General features: G+C 40.5%; 1 protein-coding gene across 1 annotated transcript in view; it reads right to left on the reverse strand.

The window, feature by feature from the left end:
- Positions 1-13,618, reverse strand: part of kiaa0825 (KIAA0825 ortholog) — a 119,752-nt gene that overhangs the window by 1,351 nt on the left and 104,783 nt on the right. The gene's annotated exons all lie outside the window — the stretch shown is intronic.

The following is a 13,618-nucleotide window of genomic DNA, read 5'->3' on the forward strand; positions in this document are numbered from 1 at the left end:
AGCTTTGACCATCCATTCAAGTATATTTTTGATTGGCTACTTTCCATATTTAACTGAATAACACACTGAGACAATATCTGTATTTTCATTCAAGAATAATTTCTCTGTAATTTTTCCACTCCTGGTGGTATGAGGCATTATAACCTCAAGAGAAAGGGATTGGATATGTATTTATTTCAAAATGTACAAGCAAGAAAAGCTGGAGACGGGAGGACAGTGTTTAGTTTTGCATTCTCACAGCATATTCTCTCCATATATTTGACTGCTCAAACACAAACAATGCAAAAATATAAATGCATGTGTTTTCAGCAGTGTTCATTACTCCACAAGTGAAGGATGGTTGGACGTATTCTTGTACAGGCTTTAACAGAATGTAAAAGTATGGGACAATCCCTGATTATAATATAGGACCTTTTTATCGCACAAGTATGATAAGGACACTGCACTGTGCTTTGAAAGCCCGGAAACTGTATGTATTAACTGCGTTGTCATTTCCACTATAAACAACTCTATTTTACGGCAGAACAATTGCATTTTCTAACCTCTGTGTGTGTCTTTTTATGTGTCCCTATCCAGCAGGGAGGAATTCCTTCAGAGGAGGATGTATGGACTCCATATATTGGAGAAGAAGACATGGCCTATCATCTGATGCAGTTCATGCATACAAAGAAGCCCCCAGTGTAGGTGCACTCTGATGGAGCTTCTGCCTCGGTCATTGTGTATCTGTCTCGATCAGACAAGCTCTTTTTTCTTGCGTGGTCGGCGCTGTCAGTGCGGTAATTACAGGCTATATGGGGAGGATTTGTTTATGTAAATATGTGTGTTTGATGCATGGGGGCCTCTCTCGCCTGTCTGCTCTCGAAGCTGTGTCTCTTTCTCCCTGTCACAGGCCCCTTAGCAGAGCCACTGGGCCTGAACCTGACAGCAACAGCTCTCCACAATGTGTGTGTTTTTCTTTCTCACACACCCCGTTTCCTATAGCGATGCATCGGAGTGCTGCCTCAGTGGCTCACAAACATTAAGACACACTGCAGAGTACACACTTCCCATTCCTCACGCACACAAACGACACAAAACTGACCGAAAAAATAGCTACATAGCTTCATTCACTCATTTCTGGTCAGTCATTACCTCCGAGCAAGAAACAAATAACAAATAATGGAGAACACGAGCAGAACACAATATTTACAAATGTCAGCGACGCGCCGAGGCCAACCCGGTGACTGCGTGGATGGAGGAAGAGGAAACGCTGAAGCTTTTTTTCAATGTTTAATTTTCAAATAGGATTAAGCAGAATGACATTTAGCTGAAGGTTACCCAGGCTGCTTGCGCCGCGCCGTCTTGATATTGATATTCCGCCGGCAGTGTGAAGCTTGTCAGTGGGACAAACGCACTTGATAAATGAGAAGGCCAGCAACAGGAAGGTGTTAAGTGCAAATTTGAAATTGAGGGAAGAGAGGCTTCCATCATGACACCAGCGGTAAACACTTTACTAAGAACCGTGTCTGTCGATATAATATGATGTGTGTACACTTTCAATTGGCTCATTTATTTTATCTGTGTGTACTCAGGTTATACATGAGAGATCAAAATTTACCGTAACAACAATAGTAGCAACTGTAAAATCTTCAGTTCGGTATTGTGGCAAGATGTCACTGGGCGCCTAGGCGTCAGTCGGGAGAAGGAGATGAATTTTGGGTTGTCGAGGAACACACAGCAATTCCACCAGCTTTTCTGTCTTAATAAGGCAGCTGTGATGTGCCCTTTCATTCTTATCGCCATGCTCATTTGTCATGCATTAATACCATTCTCGCTGACTCTGCTCTTTCTCTGCATACAGATCAGCCTACATGCATTAGGACTCATATATTTACTGAATTTACACCATCCGCCAGAAACGTGCACACATGACACCATCCAGAGCGCAAACGTCGCAGGTTGACCAATGTTTGCATGCGCCGTGCGCTTTCGCTAAGCAGAATGTATACAGCGCATAGCAGAAGAGTCAAACAGGCACAGCCAGGCCTACACGTAATATCAACACATGTATTATCAACACAGATGTCCTGCCGCATTCCACAATGAAAGGTTCGAATAGAAAGTCGGCCAGTGCGCCCTGAAAATCTGCCGAGCTCAAAGCCATCTATCTTCCTAGTAAGATCTGAGGTCGAGCTTGAAGATCGGACCCAGCGGACCTACACCGTGTTCCCATCACGTTAAACCTTGCTCCAGTGCAACACCAAGGCTCAGCCCCCAATAAGGGCCGAGAGGGAAACTTATAAAGCGAGGCCATTAGAGTAACTGTCAGCCCAGCCGAGTGGTTTTCCTCAGCGCTCCGTGTTTCCCAGCGAGCCCGTGCCAGCACCCAGTCGCCGTCAGGTACCCGTGTTTGTTTAAATGTGTGCCTGTCAAACAAAGAGCGATGCTGCGCTCAGTGCCGGGCCACAAAAAAGGGAGCCTGACAAGTTCCGCTAATCAGAGACTTCACACATGCTTAGCACTTCAAGGATCCATCATAACGCAAAGCTAAATATTTAAAGTGCTAAACTTTCTGAAAAGGTCAGGGCTTTCCATGCGTGCCACAGGCAGGACAGATTTGTCTCCTGAGAGCAGGATCAGTCTGGGGCTCTGTAAGTTCTGCCTTTTGCCCTGGGATGAGAGGACGCTGGTTCATTTCATGCTCCTAGGTTTTGCCCTTTGGAATTGCAATATATAACCAGGACAAGAATAGGTCACATGGACAAAGTCTTGGAAAGCCACTGGCTTAAACTCCAGCCAAAACTATTCTATATCCTGTAATACATACTACATACTAATGCAATGTGGCTTTACCATCTTTTATGTCTGAATCAAACTTTCCTCTATCATTTTTTATGTGAGAAAACAAAGCAGCGACAAACTAAAGCAACACTCCGAACTAAACCAACTTCTGTACATTAGCTGAAGCATAAAAACCAGATCACCCACAGTGAGCTCGCATCCTACATCAGCGACTGGCCCTTGTCTCCTGCCGTTCTCCTTCGTCTCACTCCATCCATCATCTCCCCATCAGCCTCTTCCCTCTCCCTCCACTCTGATCTCTGCCAGCACAGACGCCGCTGCAGCGCCTCCACCGGCCACCGCGAGACAGGAGTCAAGCGGCTGATCAAAGCACCTCCAGACAGCCCTTCCAGCACCACCTTTGAAAGACTGAACCGAGAATCTCATATTTGCACCACGGCTTTACGTGCCCAATCCCTTCCACTACTGATGAGCTCCTGCACATCAGAGAGCGCTCTGTACCAAAGAGCTCAGTTTCACACACAACGCTACTGGCCTGAGCGTCTTTGAGGCCTGCGCTAATGGTGTAGTGGGAAAGTAGAAAAATGACAGAGTGGGGTTCAGCTGAGTGCTAAGAGTGTCTGAAAAGTTAGAGGACTTTCCTGTCTGATTAGTGTTCGAGCGGGAAGGAAAAATGGCAAGGTGAAAGTTCTGAAAGTAAATGAATGGAGCCTACAGTATGAGCTGATGTTGGTAAGTAAATTACTAAATAACTAAATAACCGTTTTCAGGGTAAGGTCTGCCAGCAGCCACTACATCTTTTTACACTCTTCAGTCCTTTGAAAATAGTGTTACAACTTTAAAATAGTTTCATATTTCTGCAAAAAATACAGCTGCATTGTGGGGGCAGGGGAGTGTAAATAATTAAATATTAATCCATCTGCATTTAGTCTTACATTCAGCTGGATTATATATATATATATATATATATATATATATATATATATATATATATATATATATATATATATATATAATAAAATAAATCCATATATATAAAATAAATCCATATATATATATATATATATATAATAAATCCAAAGAACAGAGAACCAACAACAACAAAAAAAAACAACAACAAAAGCTAAAATGAAACGGAACTATTTAGATTCATGGGGATTTAAATTTTAAAATTTTAATTTAATCTGTGTAAAAAATAATAAATAAATAAATAAATAAACTTTAAAAAAAAAGAGGACAAGCCAGATTTAACTATTTTGTCTATGAGTATTATTTAAAATAACAATAATAATAATAATAATAAAAACCTAACTTCCTCATTATAATCTAGTACCTCCTTGTGATATCCAATGACATGAAATAAATGAGAGTAGTTTCAAAAATAGGCAGGTGAAAGTCTGTTTTTTTCTTTTGAAGAGGCCAAGCGACAGTGCTCACCCTCCGACTGGTGCGCTCATTTAAACACACCCAGTTCTTAACCTCTACTGGAGTTCGTCAAATAAAGCAGCACCGGCGCTCTGTTTGCCCTTGGCTCTGTCTCGTATCAAGAGTGCACTCTCCTCGTGTGGATGACACCTCTCACAGAAATAGCAGCTCCTGAGCCGCTACCCAGGACCCTATCACTTCAGCTAAATCATTAGCCCTCTTAGCCACTGAGCTGCATGACAAGCCCATGGTAAAACTGTCTCTCAAACCGAACTCGTATGGTATTATCATCCAGATAATGTGTGATCAGTGATACCGCCACTAACTAGTAAGCAAAATTGTTTACAAAGGATTAACAGAATAACAAAACTTTATGTTAGTCCCGCGAGCCCATCTTTCTTAAAACCCTCCCACCATATTTCTCTCTCAAACACACACACACATGTACGCGCCATAACAAGCAGCAGTGGCAGACACCTGCTGATGGCTCCAGCGAGCTCCAGGTCCCAGGGATCAAGCAGCTCCACAGAGGCAATCCGTCTTCCCTGACAGGGCTCGGCTGCACCCCGAGAACACTATGACAGCCCTTATTTTACCACAAAGACGCCGTGCCGACACACACCGCCTCCTCACAATGCACCCATGCAACAGCGTACAACAGCCCGTACAGCACACAGTCTCCACGAGCCACGGCCTTATAAATGAATAAACAAAGCTTTGCACTTATATACACACACATTCGTGCATACATACGCACGTATCCATACACACACAACAAGCTGTTTCTCGCTGCTCCCAGCTGAGCGTATATAGCAACTTAAAGCGATTCAGTCTGATTTCACCTAGATGTGTGTCTACGGTGTGAGCTATCATTTATTCAGCGCCTCCCTTCATAAATGATACATATTTTAAAAGAAACACAGACTCTAGCTAGAAGGACAGCTATTCTCAATTGGAATCTGTTGAGATGATGACAATCCCTTTTGTTAACGTGAAGTAATTTGCTTTCACGGTCATTCGGCACCAAAGACTTTGGGCTTCATCTGAATAGAGTTGAAATGCCTCTTGATCTCGCCATTTACCCAGCACAGGAACAGCAATGATGTGATTACTCAATAGTCCCAGTGTTTGAATGTGATAGCTAGTGTGACCTGATTACCAGAGTATCGATCTTTCCATCCACTTCCACACTCTCTGCAAAAGTGAGAGGCCAAGCAAATTACGCTCTTAACACTCTTAACACTCACATTTACATTTATTCATTCAGCACAAGCTTTTATCCATAGTGACTTACACGTGAAGCAGAAGCCAATTCAAGCTTTTGGCAGGTTCAGGCACTGATAGCAAAATAAAGTGTCCATCAACTCACCAGATGCAAGTGCAAGAAAGAAGAAAGGACTAGATATAATGCCTACATCAAGGTAGGAATCCAACTACAAATGATATATAATAGTCACGATTAAGAACTTTATCCTGCTCAGGGTCATGGTGAATTCAGAGCCTATCCCAGGAATACTGTGTGTGAGGCAAAAGAAAACACACATACAGTGCATTCATACAGACAGGACAAAGCGGAAGGTTCTTGCAGTAATATTTAAAAGTCAGTTTTATCACCAAGGCTTACACTTGGTCGTAACTTCCTAGGTGTAAATTTAAGACCACTGCACCAACTGGTCATAAGCTGAATTTTCACTAAGACTGGGTATAAAATTTATGCCTAGCAGAAAGCAGATGTAAATTCAAATTCCAGACTGTTTTTATGATAAGCATTTTAAATATTAGCTAGTTCATTGCAGTGGCATGTCCAGTGTCTCATGGAGAGGGTTATTAACAATCGAAGCATTCTGTTCACACACTTCAAGAATGACATTACTATAAACAGATACTTTAGGAGCAGCATTCCTGCTGGGTGAGTGTGTGTGTGTAGGTGTGTGTGTGTTTTTTTTTTTTTTTTTTAATGCCTAATAGCACCTTCCATTTTTCCTACAATGTGGCCTACAATTTCAAATCTATGGTCATTTATACAATCTGTTATTATTTTCCTTATTGATTTATACATTTATGGTTATACCTCAGTGTCCTGTATACCTTCAGAGTATCATCTTTGTTTGTAGCAAGAATTATCAAGTTAACTATGGGCTAGCCAGTAGTAGTAGTATATAATCTGCAGTGGCAACCGGTAATCAGCGCAGTAACACAGCCTGATTAGAGCGCATATGGATGCATAGACTCAACTTACATGAGTTACTAAAGTCATTCATTCATTCATTCATATTCAGTAACCACTTTGTTCTGGTCAGGGTCATGGTAGATCCAGGGTCTACCAGGGGAACACTGGGTGCGAGGCGGGAATACACCCTGGACAGGACACCAGGGCACTATACACGCACATTCACACACTTGTTCACACACTCATTCACACCTAGTTGCAATTTAGAGTCACCAATCCACCTCCTTGCATGTTTTTTGGGAGGTAGGAGGACGGAAGAGAATCCAGGGTAAACTCCACGCTGACAGGATCCCGAGCTCTGGATCGAGCCGGTGACCGTGGAGCTGTGAGGCAGCAATGCTACTCACTGCACAGGCTCAGTGGATTGTTCCACCATCTCCTGTCCACAAGCAAGAAGAGCCAGATCTTTGGTAGATACATTCTGTACTCTACTCCCAAGAACTTGAAGTTGATACAGACAGCTACAGGACATCAGAGAAGGAAGTGCGTTTTGGTTGATTAAAGTCCACATGTGCTGCCATGTTTTGGATCATCTGCAGTGGTTTAATAGTTGGCAGGCTGGCCAATAGAGAACGTTTCAAACAGACCATTTCCCACCATGCTAATGGAAATTTTGGGGGGAGTTTGGAGATAATAAATCAACCCTGTTACCTCATTAAATATCAAATGCCAGCTAATTACAGCTGCATGTGTTTTCAAACACTTTGCTTAATTTATTGTCACACTCGCCCCTAATCTACAGATGCCTATCGGAGGGTGCTACTTTTTTTTTTTCGGTTCTTATAATGAAATGATAATGTTCTGCAACTACATCAGACAACAGAGGTATGAAATAGATAAGGAGCAAATGTGCACACCTTCATACTCACTATCCACCTTGTAAGGATTGGCTGCTATTGTCAGGCTTTTTAAGAGACAAATGTCAGTCTAGAATGGATTAAGCCTGAAAGAGCAAGAGGTTCCTTTTATAAAAGAGCTTAACAGTGAATTAATATTCTTTTCTGGTGAGTATCTGATGAGTTATTTAATAACACCATAACTGTGCATTTGTGATGGAATATACCATTTGTTTTTCAGTGTAACCTTATTTTCTCATCTAATACACTGTAGCTAATAATATTCTATATATAACCAGTTGTATAATAATGAAACACAGTGTTAATTGTCAGAGCCTTAAACAATGACCATGCTACAATAACTATATAAAAGAAGGGAGATTAACACATCCACTTAAACCGATCTTGAATTAACAAGACTTAAAGCATTGCTGACCTCTGCCATTGAGCTCATGTGTGAAAGCCCTGGGGTAGAGGCTAGTAATGAGTGAATATATGACCACGGTTTAATATCATTCCTGAGGGGGTCAGAATCCCAGCACTGTAGCCTCATAATTACTAAAACCTCACAGAGGAAGCATGGCTCAAATCAGTCTAATTGGACTGGTAAGAAAATGAGGCCACCACTTAGATGTTCTCCACCATTCATCCTTCTTTCTTTATTTCTCCCTTTAGCTTTGGCTGGTCTTTGGACTTCAAGAAGTCACACATGATTTAAAGTTATTGCATTTAGTACATATCAGCAGCCAACTGGGTATTAATTAGCCGTTATTAAGCTATTTCGTGATTGTACTGATAACCTGGGGGTTATCACGACTTGCGCTGGGGGGAATTTAAGCTTAAACATTTGCTGGTTAGTAACGAGGCAGCATTTGAGGTACGTAGTTGATCTCAATTAGTTTATCTGGTTAAAGAGAACATTTTAGTCCGAATCTCAGTGTCAAATCTTATGCAGAATTATATGAAGAAAAAGCCAGAGGGGCATTTCGATGCCATCAAATTCCAAACATACCAACATACAGATACAATTCAAGATACATTTTTGTGTTTCAGCTGTAAAGATCTGATACGCAGAACTGTACTCTCAAACATGACAACGTCTATGATGTCACAAAAATATCTTTTTTTTATTAATAAACATTTCAATCCAATTCATGATGTAACAACATCCTGATAAAATTACTATTTTATATTTCACTCTTTCACATTTAGCTTCTTTGTCTAAGAATAGTTCAATACAAGCTCGATACAAGGCCTCAAACTGTGTGAAATTCCGGGACGTGTTGACTCGGGCTTTCGCAGTGAGTGCTGATGAATGAGCCAGATGGTGTGTGCATACCTAAACAGGTAGCTGCTCCACATGCTGTGGAAATGGATGGGAAGCGAACACTGGCTTGCATCTGCTTTCCTGGATTTTCTAACGCAACATCAATGGAGGGCTTTTCTGTCATGCAATCCCAAACTGACAGCACACACATAGACTTGTGGCTGGTCTATAATCCGTAATGTCGTTTAGTCTCTTTTATGAAAAATGGCCCTGCGTATGCTGGGTCTAGACTTTTACTGTATATATGGAATAATTCTGTCTTCAGAAATCTTATCCTGCATCTCTTTTTTTTAGTGGTCAAAGACAGAGTCAGCTTTCAAGACAGCAAAGTCATTAAATGTAATATGAATTAATTTGGAATGTTGAGTGTGTGTGTTTTTTTTTTTATTTCAATGCTATTGCTTTGATTACTTATTCATGATAACAGATGATAAGAACAATATATAAGGCATACATTTAACTATACCACTTGTGCAAAAATAACACAAACTGCTTTGAAATCACTATATTTTGCTGTTTAGTTATTTAGTACTGTTTAGTATTTGTTGTCCTCTGTTGATTTGTTCTTGTAAAAACTTAAATACCATTGAAGATTTTTTTTCTTGTTTTTTTTCCAATATGTATTCCTTTTATGCATTTGATTCAATAACAATATATTCTTCTATTTTAATATTATATACTGATCTGATACTGCCCTGCAATGCTGAATAGTTATTGGATTGGCCATCTTTTCTGATCCACTGACATGTTTTATGCCATTAAAATGTGTATAATGTTGATTGACTGAACACAGATGAACAGAAAACACAAATTCATAAAGCACCATCACCATCACCTCTGTGATATTTTGTATAACTTGGTAACAAAAGCTTGCAAAATGTCACTTGGTTGGTTGCCAGTATTGGGCCAATATCCTACAAGAATGACATCTTATCAAGTAAAAAAAACATAATGAGTGTAGTCAGATTTATCTAGTATTTCCTATTATAAGATTACAGTAAACCAACTATAAAATTATTAAACCTATTTCTAGACATTTTCAAGCTTTAAATGTTCTTATTGTATTGGCAGATAATTTTAAATTTTCTTTCTAGAAAAACAACGTTAAAATTGACTATTTCAAGCTCGGAATTTGTCAAAAAATGTACAGAAATAGGTTTAATAATCTTATGTTTGGTTTATTGTAACCTTATAACAGGAAAGACTAGATAAATCTGACTATATTCAAGAAATTTTCATTTGCTAAGACACCATTTTTGAAATATATCAGGTATCAGACAAAACAAAAGCTCGGATATCAGTATTGTATCAAAAATAACTAAATAAATAAATATCCCTATCAAACACTATGCTATATCGTATGACAGTGCACACCTTTTTTTTTCTTTGACTCATACAGTACTGTCTCTCATTCTGGACAAATATTGCTTTGCTAATACCACTGACCCAACAGACTTAAAATGGAAGCGTGAGCTAAGCAAAGTGAGTATATTTTAATGTTTGCATTAAATTTGATGCATTCTATACTGTCTGTGGTGTGAGGAATCACATAAAGCCTACAGTGCATTAACATGAGCCTCTTGTATGCATACTGTTCCCCTCAGGAAAGCATTACAGTGGCAGTACCGAGCCCTCCAAATGTCACAGCAATACTAATCTGGATATGCTGCGTGAATGTGCGCCGCAAACTTCCTGCATTGTAGCTGATAATAAAAAGGCAGAGGAATGGCCACGGGGCCTGATTTAAAACGCGGCCCTATGTTTTTGTGTTAAGGTCTTTGATTTCACCCATTTTCAGCTCTAATTTGATTTGCTTCAGTCTGAATAGGGGATATGAGGAAGCCACCTGAGGCATGGGATTAGCCAGACACAACACTATTGTTTTCTCTCATCTGCGCTTATTCAGACCTAATGCTGCGCGTTATGAAGCATGAGGTTATATGTACAGATATGTGATATGTCTGTCATATCTTGGTAATGTGTGATTTGAAGGTATGATATGTTGATAGAAGCCTGGAAGAAGAAGGAAATATTTGTAATACAAGCTGCACCTTTTTTTTTTCTCAGAGAAAAGCAGTCTCATGTGCTCTCTCTCTCTCTCTCTCTCTCCCTCTCTCTGTCTGATCAATGCTGGTAGTGGGGTGATTTGTCAGGCAGTCTGCGTTGATTAATCTGTTGCCGGAGCCCGTATACTGGAGCTTGGCGCTGTCAGCTAGGCAGGGAAGTACCGTGGCTGCTTGGGTTGAGGGGCCGCCACCCAGGTGGCTACATTGGGGCTAAATGAGGTGTGAAGGGTTTTACACACACAGACACACACACACAACACACACACTTTTGCACAGTCCCCCATGATTTGTTGCAGGCTATCAACACGTAATAAGTTATAGCGTCTCTGTCCTGTCAGTAGGCCTGTCCTCATATTTTCAGAACTTCGTGAGAGTGGAAAAACATGGTAGGTAAATGCAGACTGTGACACAAGGTCTTTGTTGTGATCTTGGGTTGGGGACTACACTGGAAATTACACACACATGCTATAGATATATGTGTGTGCTCAGCTGGATATGAAGAATGAGGAGGCTTTGGAGGTGCCAGGGCCTTGTTAAGCAGTATGCGACTAATTACTCCACTCATATACATCTCTGTCCCAACTCTTCCAATTATAGAAAATTACTGAATGTATCTATAGGCACCACCCCAGTGTCCACCTGCAACATGTACTGCCCATACAATTAACATGCTTTGCTCAATAACCAAGATTTTTTTTCATCCCTAATTGCTGTCATTTGTGATCAATTAAATCAAAGCAACTTGGTGGAGTTAACAGCTGCCTCAAAAAAGACACCACAAAGATGCAAAATGTCCAGAAAATAAACATGCATAATCACACACATTACCACTAAGACCATGGGGAGCTGCGCACCATAAATAAATCAATCTCGCCTGCCAGATTACAGCTTGGAGGTGGGGGGGGTGAGGGGAATGGGCCAGTTCCAGCCATCTAATACCAATTGTGATTAGTTACATTCAAAGCAGCCCATATTAAAGTGCTGAAGTGGTAGTAACAAACATGTCAAGCACATGTGACACCATCAAATGAGTGCATTAAGAGGAGCCTCAGAGGGCTTACTATAGCTATAAATCTACCAAGCCCAGATACGTTGCGTTTACACTTCCAGAGCCCATCTAATCTGTTTAACCTAATTACCACCACCACACAGGTAATAAAAGTCTGCGAGGCTGTTAATCCTCACACCTCATCCTGGAGAACTTGGCTATTAGGATCATAAATTTGGCTACAAAAGGATGTGTGTGTGGAGGGGGTAAGTGATACGTGCAAGTGTTAATGCATGAGTCTACTATATAACAAACAAATCCATTAACAGCCCCATTCAGCAGGGTCTCTACAACAGAGATGACGTCATAGCGCTCTTATTCCTCACTCATCACTGGTTGGACCGGCTGTCACTCAGTCTGCCCCCTGCATACCTCTACCGGGCCAGCACAGGTGCGATACACCAGCAGAACGAGTGAACTTTCCCCAGTTCCAGCACACTGCAAGCTAAAAGGAGCCTCATTCTTGTGGCTTCACTCTCACTCTCGTCCTCTCGGAGGGACACGGCTGACTTGGAGGCAGCCCAAGGCCCCCAGCATGCTCGGCATAGCCTGAAATAAAGGAAGGCATGGACCGAAAGGAAGGGAAGGTTGAGGTGATTAATGTGAATAGGCTGAATTCTTAAACACCCTCATCTTTGTCTAAATCCCTACGCCAATAAAAGCTAAACTAAACACCCCATCAAAAGAGGAGGATGAGTGCATTGTTCGTAGTGTGACAGCACACCTGCTGGGACCCCCACCACTGATAGATCCCACCACGGACACTGAAATATATCAGAATAGAGGTCCTCAGTTGTTATAAGATGCATGAAGTGAGGTTATGTTAGCGTATCTGTACTGCTCATTAGCCATGTTTCCATCTAGATATCAGATTACATTGACAAGATGAGTAAAATCAAATGTAGACTGATGCATTACATTATATTATAAATATATAATTTTAACTTTCTGTAAAAAAAAATCATAATCATAATCATAATAATAGTAACTTACAGGAATATGGGAACATTTTCCAATCTATTTTTCCAATCTAGAGTATGTGAGAGCACCACAGGGAATAATTTGGACATCTTTATCTGTACTGAGAAATGAAAACAAAACCTGTTTAAACCTGAATTTCATCAATAAATAGATAGTTTGACATATTTGATTTTGTCCTAAGAATTTGTTAATCGTGATTACACCACAGTGCTGTTGTTCTCTCATCTTATTGGTCAGAAGGTGTTGATTAATTTTCTATGACAAGGTGTTGATTAATTTTCTATGACAGCAAGTCTGACAGTAGTTCCGGCTGCGAAACAAAGCACAGGTTTGTATTAATGCACTCATACTGATACTTTATCATTAACATCTCATCCAGAAACATAATAAAAATGGTTTACAGCTGTTGATATGGTGAAGTTTTGTGTGAGGAAATGTTTATTTAGTATTTCTGGAAGGAGTCTCCAGTGTCAGTGCTTTGTAACAGTTAGAAATGATTAGTCTTCAGGATGGAGGGCTTTGCGGTTTCTCTGTAACTTGACAAGCTGCCTTTGTTCTTATGAATTCAAGAAAGAGAAAATGAGAGGCTGGTGAAGAAACGCCTGTTTATAGCTGTTATAAATGATAACGGGATCTAACTTGTTTCATGTACATCAACATTAAATGTAACTACAAATGGATAAAAAGTACAAGGTGGCATTATTTAATAAATACAACCTTGTATTCATTGGCAAATTGCTGTGGTTATAAGAGGAATAAAACATTTCGAGACATGCTGATGATGGTAACGGTAACTCTGCTTCACACTGGGGCACATCACACCACCCTGTCGCTGATTACTCTCCTATAACAACACATCTTGTCATGTTTTATTCCTTACTTAATGATGGAACATTTATGGATAGATATCATTAGTTGCCCTTA

This window comes from Pangasianodon hypophthalmus, chromosome 24, assembly GCF_027358585.1.
Source record: "Pangasianodon hypophthalmus isolate fPanHyp1 chromosome 24, fPanHyp1.pri, whole genome shotgun sequence".
NCBI classification, from domain to species: Eukaryota; Metazoa; Chordata; class Actinopteri; order Siluriformes; family Pangasiidae; genus Pangasianodon; species Pangasianodon hypophthalmus.